Source organism: Mesoplodon bidens (genome assembly GCF_964165515.1).
Source record: "Mesoplodon bidens genome assembly, chromosome: 7".
In the NCBI taxonomy this organism is placed as follows: Eukaryota; Metazoa; Chordata; class Mammalia; order Artiodactyla; family Ziphiidae; genus Mesoplodon; species Mesoplodon bidens.
Genome location: NC_138164.1, coordinates 112957249 through 112969660, shown reverse-complemented (window position 1 = coordinate 112969660; position 12412 = coordinate 112957249).

The window sequence follows — 12412 nt, the reverse complement described above, 5'->3', positions numbered from 1 at the left end:
CCCTCCCGCAGTCCCTGGCGCCCACTGTCCTACTTTCGGTCTCTATGGATCTGACTCCTCTGGGGACCTCATATGAGTGGGATCATATAGTATCTGTCCCTTTGTGTCTGGCTTATTTCACTTAGTATGATATCCTCAAGGTTCATCCATGTTGTAATGTGTATCAGAATGTCCTTCCTTTATAAGGCTTATCAAACTTTTTTTTTATTATTATTTTTTTGCGGTACACAGGCCTCTCACTGCTGTGGCCTCTCCCGTTGCAGAGCACAGGTTCCGGACGTGCAGGCTCAGCGGCCATGGCTCATGGACCCAGCTGCTCCGTGGCATGTGGGATCTTCCTGGACCGGGGCACGAACCCGTGTTCCCTGCATCGGCAGGCGGGCTCTCAACCACTGTGCCACCAGGGAAGCCCTCAAACTTTATTTTAAAAGTACCCAATATCTCTATTGGAAATGGAGAATCAGAATCACTGGCCATAAACAGAAGGTGATAGTTTAATAAAGGACAATAAAAATACAACAGTGTTCAGGTCTACCTGGATGCTCCGCCCCCGGGGACCCTGAACCTGAGATGGTACCATCGCCCGGGAGACCACCTGGTAAAGAGTGCATGGACCTCCTGGCAGCAGGCTGAGACTTTCTCCTTGACATGCTGCAAATATCTGCAAGGGAAGCAAAAACCGCACTGTGTTCTCACTACGTCTGTGACCCCCCCCCCCCATCGCCCTAGATTGGTTCCCTTTGCACCCGAGCAGGTCTGCAGAGCACTTCTGGCCCCGGGGGCTGCATTAGGGGAAATACCCGAAGTAATAATGATCGCTTCGGTGCATTGCACAGGTTTTGTGATCCGACACTGTGACCCTCCCACCACTGGCCATCTTCCCCCTTAGACGCAGGAGGGCAGCCTCAGCCTCAGAGATCTCGGGCAACACAAGGTCGCCGGAATTCAATATTTGCTTTGTTGTCTTTGCCTGGGTGACCTCAACCAGGTGAGGTCTGAGTTATGCTTCTCACTTACAGCTGAGGAAACTGATGCCCAGAGGGGACCATGGCTTGCCCAAGTCCACACAGCTAGTAAGTGGCAGAACTGGGAGTCAGATCCAGGTCCAATTGATTCTAGAAACTTCTAGTTAACTCCAGAATTCTTTCCAATGCACTGTACAAAACTTCTCTTTGTGTCTCTAGAATTTGGAATTCTCATGGATAGACCCAACACACTCATTGCAACACATTATTACAGAACAAGAAGGCTATGGAAACAATAGAAAAAACCCCATAATTAGTCCCTTTTATTTTCTACGTCCAAAATCCAGGCTCGGGGCTCCTTGACCTCTCCTCAACCTTCCTCCACCTGTTTGTTTGCAGGATGAAGTGGGCGAGGGGCCCAAGGGAAGACACTCAGCCCACAGTCTTCCAGGTATGACTAACATCTTGTGGTCTGTTTACCCTTAAAGGCTGCCCATATTGTTTGAGTTTGGGGAACTAAACAGACTCTAATTAATGGTGCAAATATTTACCCTCAATGCCCCATCAAAGGCAACAGCCTGGTTTTTTTCAGAGTACATAACATCAATGCCAAGGTTCTTGGCTGTAAACCAGAGGGGAGATGGCAGTCTCCAGATGGTCTCTAAGTTATCTGAGGGTCGCAGATGTATCTGTAATTCAACACACCTGGTGCTTTTCCATCCCCCCAAGGCCCCAAGAATATTCAATGGGTCCTCAGTAGAGATATCAAGCTTTTACTCAGGGGTTGATGGTAAAACGGTCTCTAGAGAAGGATCGCTTCCCATGGAGTTCAGTTTAAGAATACAACAGTCAAGAAGCCATCTGTCCTCACCCAGGGAATCTGTTTCTTAAGGCTCAGCCTTTCTCAGGTGCTTGGCCTACAAAAGCTTAGACAGCGCCATCTGATCGCAGGTACTTGCCAGGCAGGATGGCCCACCCAATGGCTGGAGGGCCAGCCCCAGCTCGATCCGCAGGGCAAGCCTCAGGGTCACGCGGGGTCTTTTGCACAAGGGGGCAGTTGTGCCCCAAATGCCAGCCCCTTCTTCAGGGTTGGTTGGGGGATGTTGATTCTCAAAAAAAACCGTCAGCAGCACTGCCCGTGGGGATACCCGGCTGCCTCTTCCCTGAAGGCCCCGAGCAGGGCTCCTTGAGGCCCCCTGGGGGGGTTTCCTTCCCCCTTTCTGCCACTCAGAGACAGGACTGTTCACAGACCCTCGAGATAACGCTTTCCCAGACATTTGAAGGGAATCTGAGAAGGAAAAGTGAAACTCTGACCTCAGCTATCTCCAGAGGGCTCAGAGCCGCGACACAGTCCGCCCACGATGCCCTGGCGACGGGTGCACAGGGCCAGTCATCTGGGGGACAGCCCGACGGACCGGGAGTCGGCTTCCTTTGTCCTTGAAAAGCAGAGGGTAAGTCATGTCCCCAGGCCACCCTTATGATCTCGCTTACAAAACATTTGATTTAAAACCTCACGCTCAGGGAATCGACCAACATCAGCCCTCAAGACTCTGGGCCACTCTGGCGGGCGGGCGGGCATCAGATGCTGGGCCAGCTTGCTGGTCGGGCCCACTCTGCCGGCTGCTGGGCTGGGCTGTGTCCCATTTTCAAAGGGCAACGCGGCTGCCCACGCCACTCCCACTGCAGCTGTCAGCGTGCTCCTGCCCAAAGCACAGGCGGCCTTGCTGGTGAGCGGCAGGCCTGGCCCTCAGCGCCCTGCTCAGTGAGGGGGTCCTGGGGGCAGGACTTGCCCTTCCATGGCCACGTCACAGGGTCTGGACTAATATCCGACTGTTTGCAGCACGTTTCCGTGGTCTTTGATCATGGTGGCCGGAGTTGTTTTGGGATTGAAGGACCTCCTCCGGCCGCTGCCATGCACACGGGCAGGAGCCCCGTGTCATCACCTGGGCCAGGGCTGGTGTAACAGGTCAGGAAGCACCCAGAGCTGTGTTCCGGCCCCTTCTTTTAATTTCAGTCCAAAGAATTTAGGACCATTTTGGGCGAGCGGAGTGGTTGTATTTTCACTCTGGACAACGAGTCCTCTCTCGGTCAGAGAAGCCGCGGAGAGGGGGGTGTGGGTGAGGCCGCCCGGGGACCGGTCCTGGCTGTGCACCCTTTGACGCCTTCTCAAACTCGGCCTCAGTTTCTGCTCCGTGGTCTGGGGTAACAGGGGCACCAGAGCGCCCCTCTTCAAGGGTGGGGCTGAGTATGAAGTGAGCCCATGCAGGGGGTACCTGGCCTAGCACCTTCCAGCCCTCGATACGAAATTGCTGTGATATGTACCAGTCAGGGCCTGGCAGCAAACAGACGGCTCTCTCCAGAGGGATTTTGTATGAAACGGTTCAGGCCCCCATAACAAATATGACAGATGGGCGGCTTAAACAACAGGGTCCACTGTCCCCAGTCCTGGAGGCTGGAATCCGAGGTCCAGGTGTGGTCAGGGCTGGGTCCTCCTGAGGCCTCTCTCCTCGGCGTGTAGACGGCTGTCTTCTCCCTGTGTCCTCACGGGGTCGTCCCTCTGGGTGTGTCTGTGTCCTGACCTCCTCTTCTTATAAGGACAGCAGTCCTATGGGATTAGGGCCCCACCCCAGTGACCGCATTTTACCTTATCCATCTCTTTAAAGGCCCCAGGTCTAAATGTAGTCACATTCTGTGGTGTCAGGGGTTAGGGCATCGGTATATGAATTGGGGGGGGGGACATAATTCAGCCCATGACAAGTTTAACGAAAGAATCGTTTACAGAGGCGTGGTCAGGTGAGAGGAAATCAGTAAGGGGTGAAGAGGCACCCAGATGCTGGCAACAGTGGGAAGCTGATACCCAGAGACAAGGGAGGGGGCTAGGCTGGAGGAAAGGGCTGCCTGATGCGGGTGTGGCAGCCTCTTCAGCAGAGGGGCCCAGCCTGGCAGGAGTGGCCAGAAGAATAGATGTCCAGTGTCTCTCTCCTGTCCTCTGGTCCCGATGGCCAACCGTGTCCAGAATCCAGAGGGTGGCAGGGACAAATGGACACCGTCCCTAACGGCTGGCCCCTGTCCTCTTCTCTGGCCCCAGAGCAGAGCAGGGTCATGAGGGCGCAGGGCCCACAGAGGCTCCGTGAAGCACAGCGTGTGAGCGCTTTGACCCCCACCACGCGGACAGCTTAATAAACCAAACAGAGCAGAACAAAGTAAGACAAACAAACCGGTCAGCTGTTCTGACCCTGCCAGCCGGTAAGTTTGGAGCACACTGTCTAAAATGCAAGTCACCCCACCTGGTAGACGACCCCAGCGTCTCACTGGCTTATGGGGATGACATTGGTTCTGGGACCAGAGAGGCTGTTTGGGGCAGCTGGTCCTGGAGAGCAGGGGTGCCCAGAGCTGCCATGTTCATGATAAGGATGCTTTTGCAAGTTGCCGAGGACCAAAGGATCCCCAAGCACCCACGAGTCTCTGTGTCAAAGGGGCCCAAATGGCCCCTGAAGGGGGATCATGGGCCTACCTTTGGGGTCTGCTCAGCTCCCCACACCCCCCACTGCACTCAGGGGCTTCACTTACACAGAAAGGCACCAGCCCCTCACTCCCTGCTTTTCAGGCAGTTAGAGCTTGTGGTTCTCAGTGGACCCCATGAGAGGCTGTCCTGGGGGACTCCTCAGAGCGGAGGTGGTGGGTTTTGGCCATTTGGGGAAGGGGGCTGGACCAGAAGGGGCAGAGGGTTAGGGTTCTCCTGGAATCGTGTGTCACTGTCCCATCGCTATGGCAGCCGTGTGCAGTGGCAGGGTGTCCTGTGGCAGCGTTGGGGGCAGGACACTTGCCCAGCCCACTCGTGGCCTCCCAGGCTGTCTTTACTCCTGCCTCTTACAGGGCCTTGCACCATGTTCTTTTCCAGATGGAGAACCAGACTCAGCTTCTGTTGCCTGCAGCCGGGAACCCTGGCCCACGGAAAGTGGAACTTGCACTCATGCCCAGAAGCGGCTGGTCTTGGGCATCTTCCTTTTGAGCAACTGGTCTTATTTCGTGGGCGCTGACTTGTGTAATGGCTCTTGTTTCGCTCTTCGGGTTGGTTGCTGCGAGGCTCAGGGGAGGTGCCCTGAGCAGGCGTTTAGGACCCTGTGCCACCCGCAGGTGGTCCCACATTCCTCGATAAAGGTGTCAGGACCAATAGCACTAGGGGGAGGGTCCCATTTGCTAAGAGACTGCTGACTCACACCCACCTGCCTTTTGCCAGCTTGGTGATCTCAGGCAAGGGCCTTCTTCCTTCTGGGCCTCAGTTTCCTTATCTGTGAAATGGGACCCATCACAGTGCCTGCCCCCAGCCTCGTTGTGGAGAACAAGGGAGCCAGAGCCGGGAAAACACCCCTTATCTTGCTCACAGCCGCCATTCAGTAAGTGCTGAATATTATTTTCAATCATCTCATTTCCAGAACCTTATTTTCCCTGTGCCTCACTTTCCTTGCAAACTTCCAAGTTATTTTATTTCTTGAGGAATTTTAAAGATCTTGGTAAGCCACCTTAAAGTCCTTTAGCTGGGATCTAAAATGCTTCTGCTCAAGTAGAACACGTGCTCTGACATCTTATACCACCTGAGAAGGATCACCCCCACCACTGCCAGACCGGGGAATTAAAAGTATTTCCATCTTAAAGATGCTCATCATCACTAATTATTAGAGAAATGCGAATCAAAACTATAATGAGGCACCACCTCACACCGGTCAGAATGGCCATAATTTAAAAGTCTACAAATAACGAATCCTGGAGAGGGTGTGGAGAAAAGGGAACCCTCCTACACTGTTGGTGGGAATGTAAAGTGGTGCAGCCACTGTGGAAAACGGTATGGAGGGTCCTTAAAAAACTAAAAATAGAGTTGCCTTATGATCCAGCAATCCCACTTCTGGGCATATATCTGGAAAAAAAACTGTAATTCGAAAAGATACATGCACCCCAATGTCCACAGCAGCCTTATTTACAATAGCCAAGTCATGGAAGCAACCTAAGTGTCCATCAACAGATGAATGGATAAAGAAGATGGGGTACATATATACAATGGAATACTATTCAGCCATGAAAAAGAATAAAATTCCATTTGCAACAACATGGATGGACCTAGAGATGATCATACTAAGTGAAGTAAGTCAGACAGAGAAAGGCAAATATCATGATATCACTTACATGTGGAATCTAAAACACAATACAAATGAACATATCTATGAAACAGAAACAGACTCACAGACATAGAGAACAGGCTTGTGGTTGCCAAGCAGGAGGCGGGGAGAGGGATGGATTGGGAGTTTGGGGTTAGCAGAGGCAAACCATTATATATAGGATGGATAAACAACAAGGTCTTACTGTAGAGCACAGGGAACTATATTCACTATCCTGTGATAAACCATCATGGAAAAGAATCTGAAAAAGAATGTCTATATTGGTATAACTGAATCACTTTGCTGTACAGCAGAAATTAACACAACATTGTAAATCAACTCTACTTCCATCAGATAAATAAAAAAAATAGATACATGAAAAAAAGTATTTTCATTTTTAATAGAGTCTCTAAGCACCAATAGAAAATATTTAGAAAAGTGGATGACTTCAGGGGATAAATATTCATTGAGCACCTATATTGCCCTGGCACCAGTCTAGATGCTGGGGGTAGAGGGCTTTGAAAAGTCTTTGCTGCTAAGGACCCACATCCTTATGCAGGAGAAAGAGAATAAGCAAATGATGCTGTGCTGGAGAATGAGGGGGCTTTGAAGAAAAGTTAGGCAAAGGGAGGGGAGAGAGGATGAAAAGATGCTAGAGTCAGGGGACAGGGAAGGGGTGTTTGCACAAGGCCTGAGTGAAGGGAGGTGGGGAGTTGTGCAGGCATTTGGGGAAGAACATTCTGGGCCCAGGGAACGGCTGTGCAAAGGCCCTGTGGGCAGCTGGCTTCAGTCTCACAACCGGCCTGACTCTCTCAGGAATGCTGGCAAAGAGTAAGGACATGGAATCTTCCTGGTTTTATGAACCACATCTTCAGGCATAATCACAGGTAAATGTTGATACAGCGTATGTACACGGAAATATCTTATCACAGTACAGTGTGAACTTGAGAGGAAAATCCAAAGGGTCTCAGATTGTTTTACAGCTCCAGGAAGATGACATATATGATGTTAATGACAGCATTTTACAGTTTCCAAAGTGGGGAGAAACACTATGTGTGTGTAAAACCCACCCAGGAAATGAGGTTCTTCAATTGTCTGTGAGGCTTGTCTCGTAATTGATTCAGTGCCCGCTGCTCGTGCATTTGGAATAACACTCATATTTTGCCAGGACTGGAAAATATGTATCCAAATGTCTATGTACTCACTTCAAAAAAAAAAAAAAAGTCTAGGCACCCACGCTCACTCAACTTTGGAGACTGAGATAAGCTATAGCATTTCTAAACACAGCCTATTAGGCAAGTACTCCAGCATTTCTCTGAATTCGCCTTCACTTTTCTGTTAAATGGAGTCGTTTATCTGGAGAAGAGGCCCTGGGGGACCCACTGTCCCATTTTGCAGTTGAGTGACCAAGGCGCAGAGTGAGGAGAGGACACCCAGGTCCCTTGCCAGCTGATGGCCTGCCAGCACCAGGACTAGGGATTCATCCTGAACCTGTGCCACAGACTCCCAGTTGCCTCCCAATATTTATTCTCTGCCTTTTTCTTAGTAAAAGAACTCCTAGTTTTTCAGCTGACATGTGACTACCCAGAAAAACGATGACATGGCTAGGCTTCCCTTGCAGCTTGGTATGGCCAGTGGGAATGAGTCAAAGTGTGTGGGCAACTTCCAGGGAGGGAGAGTACCCTTCTTTGCCATTTCTCTTTCCTGCACTGGAATGCAGATTTGATGGCTTGAGCTCAAGCAGCCATCGCGGGCCATGAGGAGGATGTCTTTGCTGAACATGACAGAGCAGCCTGAGAGATGGACCCTGGGTCTCTGATGAGTTTATGAAACCCCCTACCAGCCCTGGAATCCCGAAATACCCACTTCTGAGAGAGAATCACTTTTTTTTTTTTTTTGCGGTACGCGGGCCTCTCACTGCTGTGGCCTCTCCCATTGCAGAGCCCAGGCTCCAGATGCACAGGGTCAGCAGCCATGGTTCACGGGCCCAGCTGCTCCATGGCATGTGGGATCCTCCCACACCGGGGCACGAACCCGCATCCCCCACATCAGCAGGCAGACTCCCAACCACTGCGCCACCAGGGAAGCCCGAGAATTACTTTTTAAAGATAGCTTTTTTTGCCCCTTGCTGTTGAACCAACAGAGACCTTCCCTGGTTCTCTTCTCCCTGCCATGTGGCTACTTCTGCAACCCTCTCATCATGATAGAGATAAAGAACAGCCCCAGAGAGGGGGCGTGAACTGCCCGAGGTCACAGAGCTTCTCTTATATAAACAGCCACTTCAGACCTGCACAGAGTAATTGCTAAAACAAATAGGGCCTCCCTCCAGAGTGCTGGGCAAGACCGTGGCCTAGAGAGCATTTCCCAACAGGATGTTCACATGACCACTAATCGATGAGGCTGGTGACATTTTGAAGGCCTTTGCCACTGCGGCTGCTGTCAGCCCAACTCTGCCTCGTCCTCCTCAGGGACACGCTGCAGGGCCTGGTGGGGGACCCCTGTGGCTCTGAGAAAACACTTCCCTGGAGGGCCAGTCTCTGGGACAGTTGGGGGCATTGATCCACCAGGCCCTGATCAGGCTTCTGATGTGAAGCATCATCCCTCCCGGGTTCCACCCAGGAGCAAGAAGGTCCTTCAAGATCTCCTTCCCTCCCTCCCTCCCTCCCTTCCTATTTGTCTGCATTTCCTGTTGGCAAAGATTTTCTTTGAGACCCTAAGGATACTGCAGTGCACCCCCCTCCCTGTAATTGCCTCCGACCTTCGGAGACTCCTCCCTCCTCACAGGGACCCCCTCCTCTGATTGATGGGGAGTGACATAATTCATCCCAGCCACGCTCCTGCCACTGGGGTCTCACAGAGCTCCCCAGCCGCCTCTTTCTCCTTACCCTACGAGCCCACAGCGGCGTTTCACGACTTCTCCGCTTAGTGAAAAGAGAGACACAATTTCTCAGTGGAGTCAGATACTTAGGGCCTCACTCTGAAGAGGAAATAGAGGCAGTAGCCAGAGAGTGGTCGCTTCCCGGCTCCAATATCAGACAGAAAGCATCGGCAGGGAAAACGCTGCCATAGCCATCCTGACCTCCTTAGGTGTCCTCTGTGGCGGGACATGCCCAATTTACAGAAGAGCAAGCTGAGAGCTGAGAGTTTGATTTGCCCCAGGTCACACCAGCTAGGCAGTCCCGGCACCGGGATCCAGCCCTGCCTCAGACCAGATCCTGTGGTCTCCCTACTGCCCTTCCCAGCCTCCACCCTGGGAGGAAGTCACCACACATGGCCTTGAAAGGTAAATCTTGGATCTTTGGTGACAGCTGGAGAAGGAGAATTTCTTACTGCTAGCCATGCACCCCCATCGCTTGCCAGGGACCCTCCCCATGTGCCCTACACCCCTTGCCGTCCCTCGGCTGTCTAAGGTCCTGCAGTGGTGCCCATGTCTATTCAGTCAGCAGTCACTAAGAAAGGCTGGTACTAACCTTGTTTATACTAGGGTGTGACTGACTGATACATGTCTAACTGCTCCCCTTTGGAGATGCTGGCTTTATAATTGAGGGCTCTGAGGACCTAGGGCTTAGGGACAAAGGAATGGAGACTGAAGGATGCAGCTTCCAGCAGCACGACAAGGGGTCTTCCCAGGGGACCCCTTCAAGTTACAATCCTGTGTTGCCAGCAGGAAGGTACTTAAGGCCAGGTCGCAAGTCTGTGGGCATTGCAGCTAGCATAGGAGTATCACTCACTCCTGGAGAGAAATCCTGCCCAAGAAGTACTCCTGGGAGAGGTGGAGGCACCCCCAGGGAAACTGGAGAGCTATATGCTCATCCCCTCTAGAAGTAGATGGCACAGATGCAGATCCCAGCCCTTCCCTGAAAGGACCCCAGTGGCAGCCCCTCGTTCCTGACTTCAGTTGCCCCCTCTCTTCCTGTATTTGCTCTGAGATTCAGTATTTCCCACAATTCCTGGAGTGGAAGCCCCGTCCTCCTCTGTGTGCATCAGGCTGGCCCCTCCCAGCCTCCCTCCTCAGGATGGCAGAGCGATGCCTGGGGGTCACTGAGGAGGAGACGGGTCCCAGGGCAACCACAGTGCAGGGATGTCCAAGCTCTGGCGACACTTGGCAGGTATTTGAAGGCCCCTCTGAACGTTTGATTGCTCAACTCACATTTCTCCTTCCTCTGGCTTGACTCTCAGGCACTTTGAGAACAAACCAAAAATAAAAATTAATCCTTTTCCAGCTGATTCGCTTATTTTTTGCAAATCCTCACTTTGTCCCCTCTGCCCTTGGGACTTGTCTCCCAAAGGAGGCCAGAGGATCATTCCTGGGGGGTGTTCTGGCTTTGGCCAAGGACATCTCTGGGAAGGCAGCTGCCCTGTAGACTTGACCTCTGATGGGAAGCACAGAATGGGGGCCACCGAGAACCACCTCCCACCCCCTCTGTCCTACAGGAGAGGACGCCCCGGCTTGGCTCCTGGAATTCCCTCTGGGGGTCAGGGGTGGTAAGTCCGCCGCCTCACTCATTCCTCCATTCATTCACTCATAGACGGAGTGATGTCATTCATTCATTCACTAATCCAAGGACGGAGGGTGGGGCTGGTCAGATGGATCCAAGTATTGGACTTGGTGACCGAATCCTTAGGAGGCAAGAGGAGGGCTCTATCTTCAGAAATACCTTCCGCTCGCCCCAAAGCGATCCATCCGCCTGGTCCCTGATGCCGGGAAGGCCCTCAGAGCTGCTGCCCGCAGCAAGCAGGCCCCATCCTTAAGGATCACAGGCAGGACGCCAACAGCCTGGGAGAGTGAGGTGAGCCGTCCTTGGTCCTTGCCCACCTGGCGGGGCCTTGCTAGGCAGACGGAACCCCTCAGAGCACAAGAGGCCTTGTCCCAAGACAGAGGGAGCTGCCCGGCCACTGTGTGGAAGAGGGCGGGGCTGGGACCAGGCCCCCATATCTGTCCCCTCTTCCTGCGCACGGGGCAGTCTGGTGGTTACAAGAGGAGGCCCTGGAGAGGGTCACTCACAGCCCTGAGGCCACGAGCTGTGTGACCCACGGGCAAGTGACTTCACCTTTCTGGGCCCCAGCTTTACCCCCTCATGTAAAATGGGATCAAAACAGCACGTGGTGAGGACCAGGCCCTGTGCTTAGCGCCCTTGACATGCTTCAACTCAAGTGTTTCCCACCCCAGGGTGCTGCAGGGTGGACGCTATTCTTTTTTTTTTTTTTTTTTTTTGCGGTACGCGGGCCTCTCACTGTTGTGGCCTCTCCTGTTGCGGAGCACAGGCTCCGGACGCGCAGGCTCAGCGGCCATGGCTCACGGGCCCAGCTGCTCCGCGGCACGTGGGATCTTCCCGGACCGGGGCACGAACCTGTGTTCCCTGCATCGGCAGGCGGACTCCCAACCACTGTGCCACCAGGGAAGCCCAGGGTGGACGCTATTCTAAGCCCCAGTTAACTGATGAGAAAACAAAGGCGTGGAGGGTCAGGCAACTTGCATCGGGGCCAACCTCGTGAGGCCCCGTGAAGCTCAGCTGCATCACGGCCCGAGGGCTCAGTGGAATGCCGCGTGCTCAGCTAGTGCTCCATACAGGCGGCATGGGAGCTCTCAGAGGGGATGCTGGGTAACATCTGGGGACACTTTGGCGTTGTCGCTACAGAGGAGGGCACTACTGGCCTCTAGTGGGTGGCGGCCCGGGATGCTGCTAAACACCCTACAGGGCCCAGAGTGACTCAGCCCCAAATGTCAACAATGCCCAGGCTGAGAAGCCCTGGGTTGTGATTACTGTTCTCTGGAAGGGGTTTCCCTCCTAGGAAGGGTCTTGCATGGACATACCCACTGTTGGACTGCCCACCCCGGAGGCGCTTCCCCAGCCAGGCTGCGCTGGACACCACGAAAAACTGTGCTCCCTGGGTCCTCCCTGGACCCGTCCAGGGTCCCAGAGGGCAGGTGGGATGTCCAGCCGGGGCTGGGCTGGCAGTGAGCAACGTACCCCAGGCCCCCACCCCATGGATGCCCGCTCCCTACTCGCCAGCAGAGAGTTCAGCACCATCTCCTCATCTGAGTGTGCCCTGCACACTGGCCTCAGGTGGGCGCTGGCCCCCAGCGGCTGGTCGGGACACCTCTGCACCGGTATCTCAGGCAAGGGGGTAGAGGCCGCTCTGGTGGGCCAGCAGAGTTTGCAAAATGAGTCAGCTGGCAAGAGAGCTCAGAGCATGTGGGTTAATCATTAACGCACAGCTCAGTCACTTCCCCGGGATTCCAAAGGACCCGGGCCTGCATGGCATCTACCAGCCTTGACCGTGGTCCTGGGT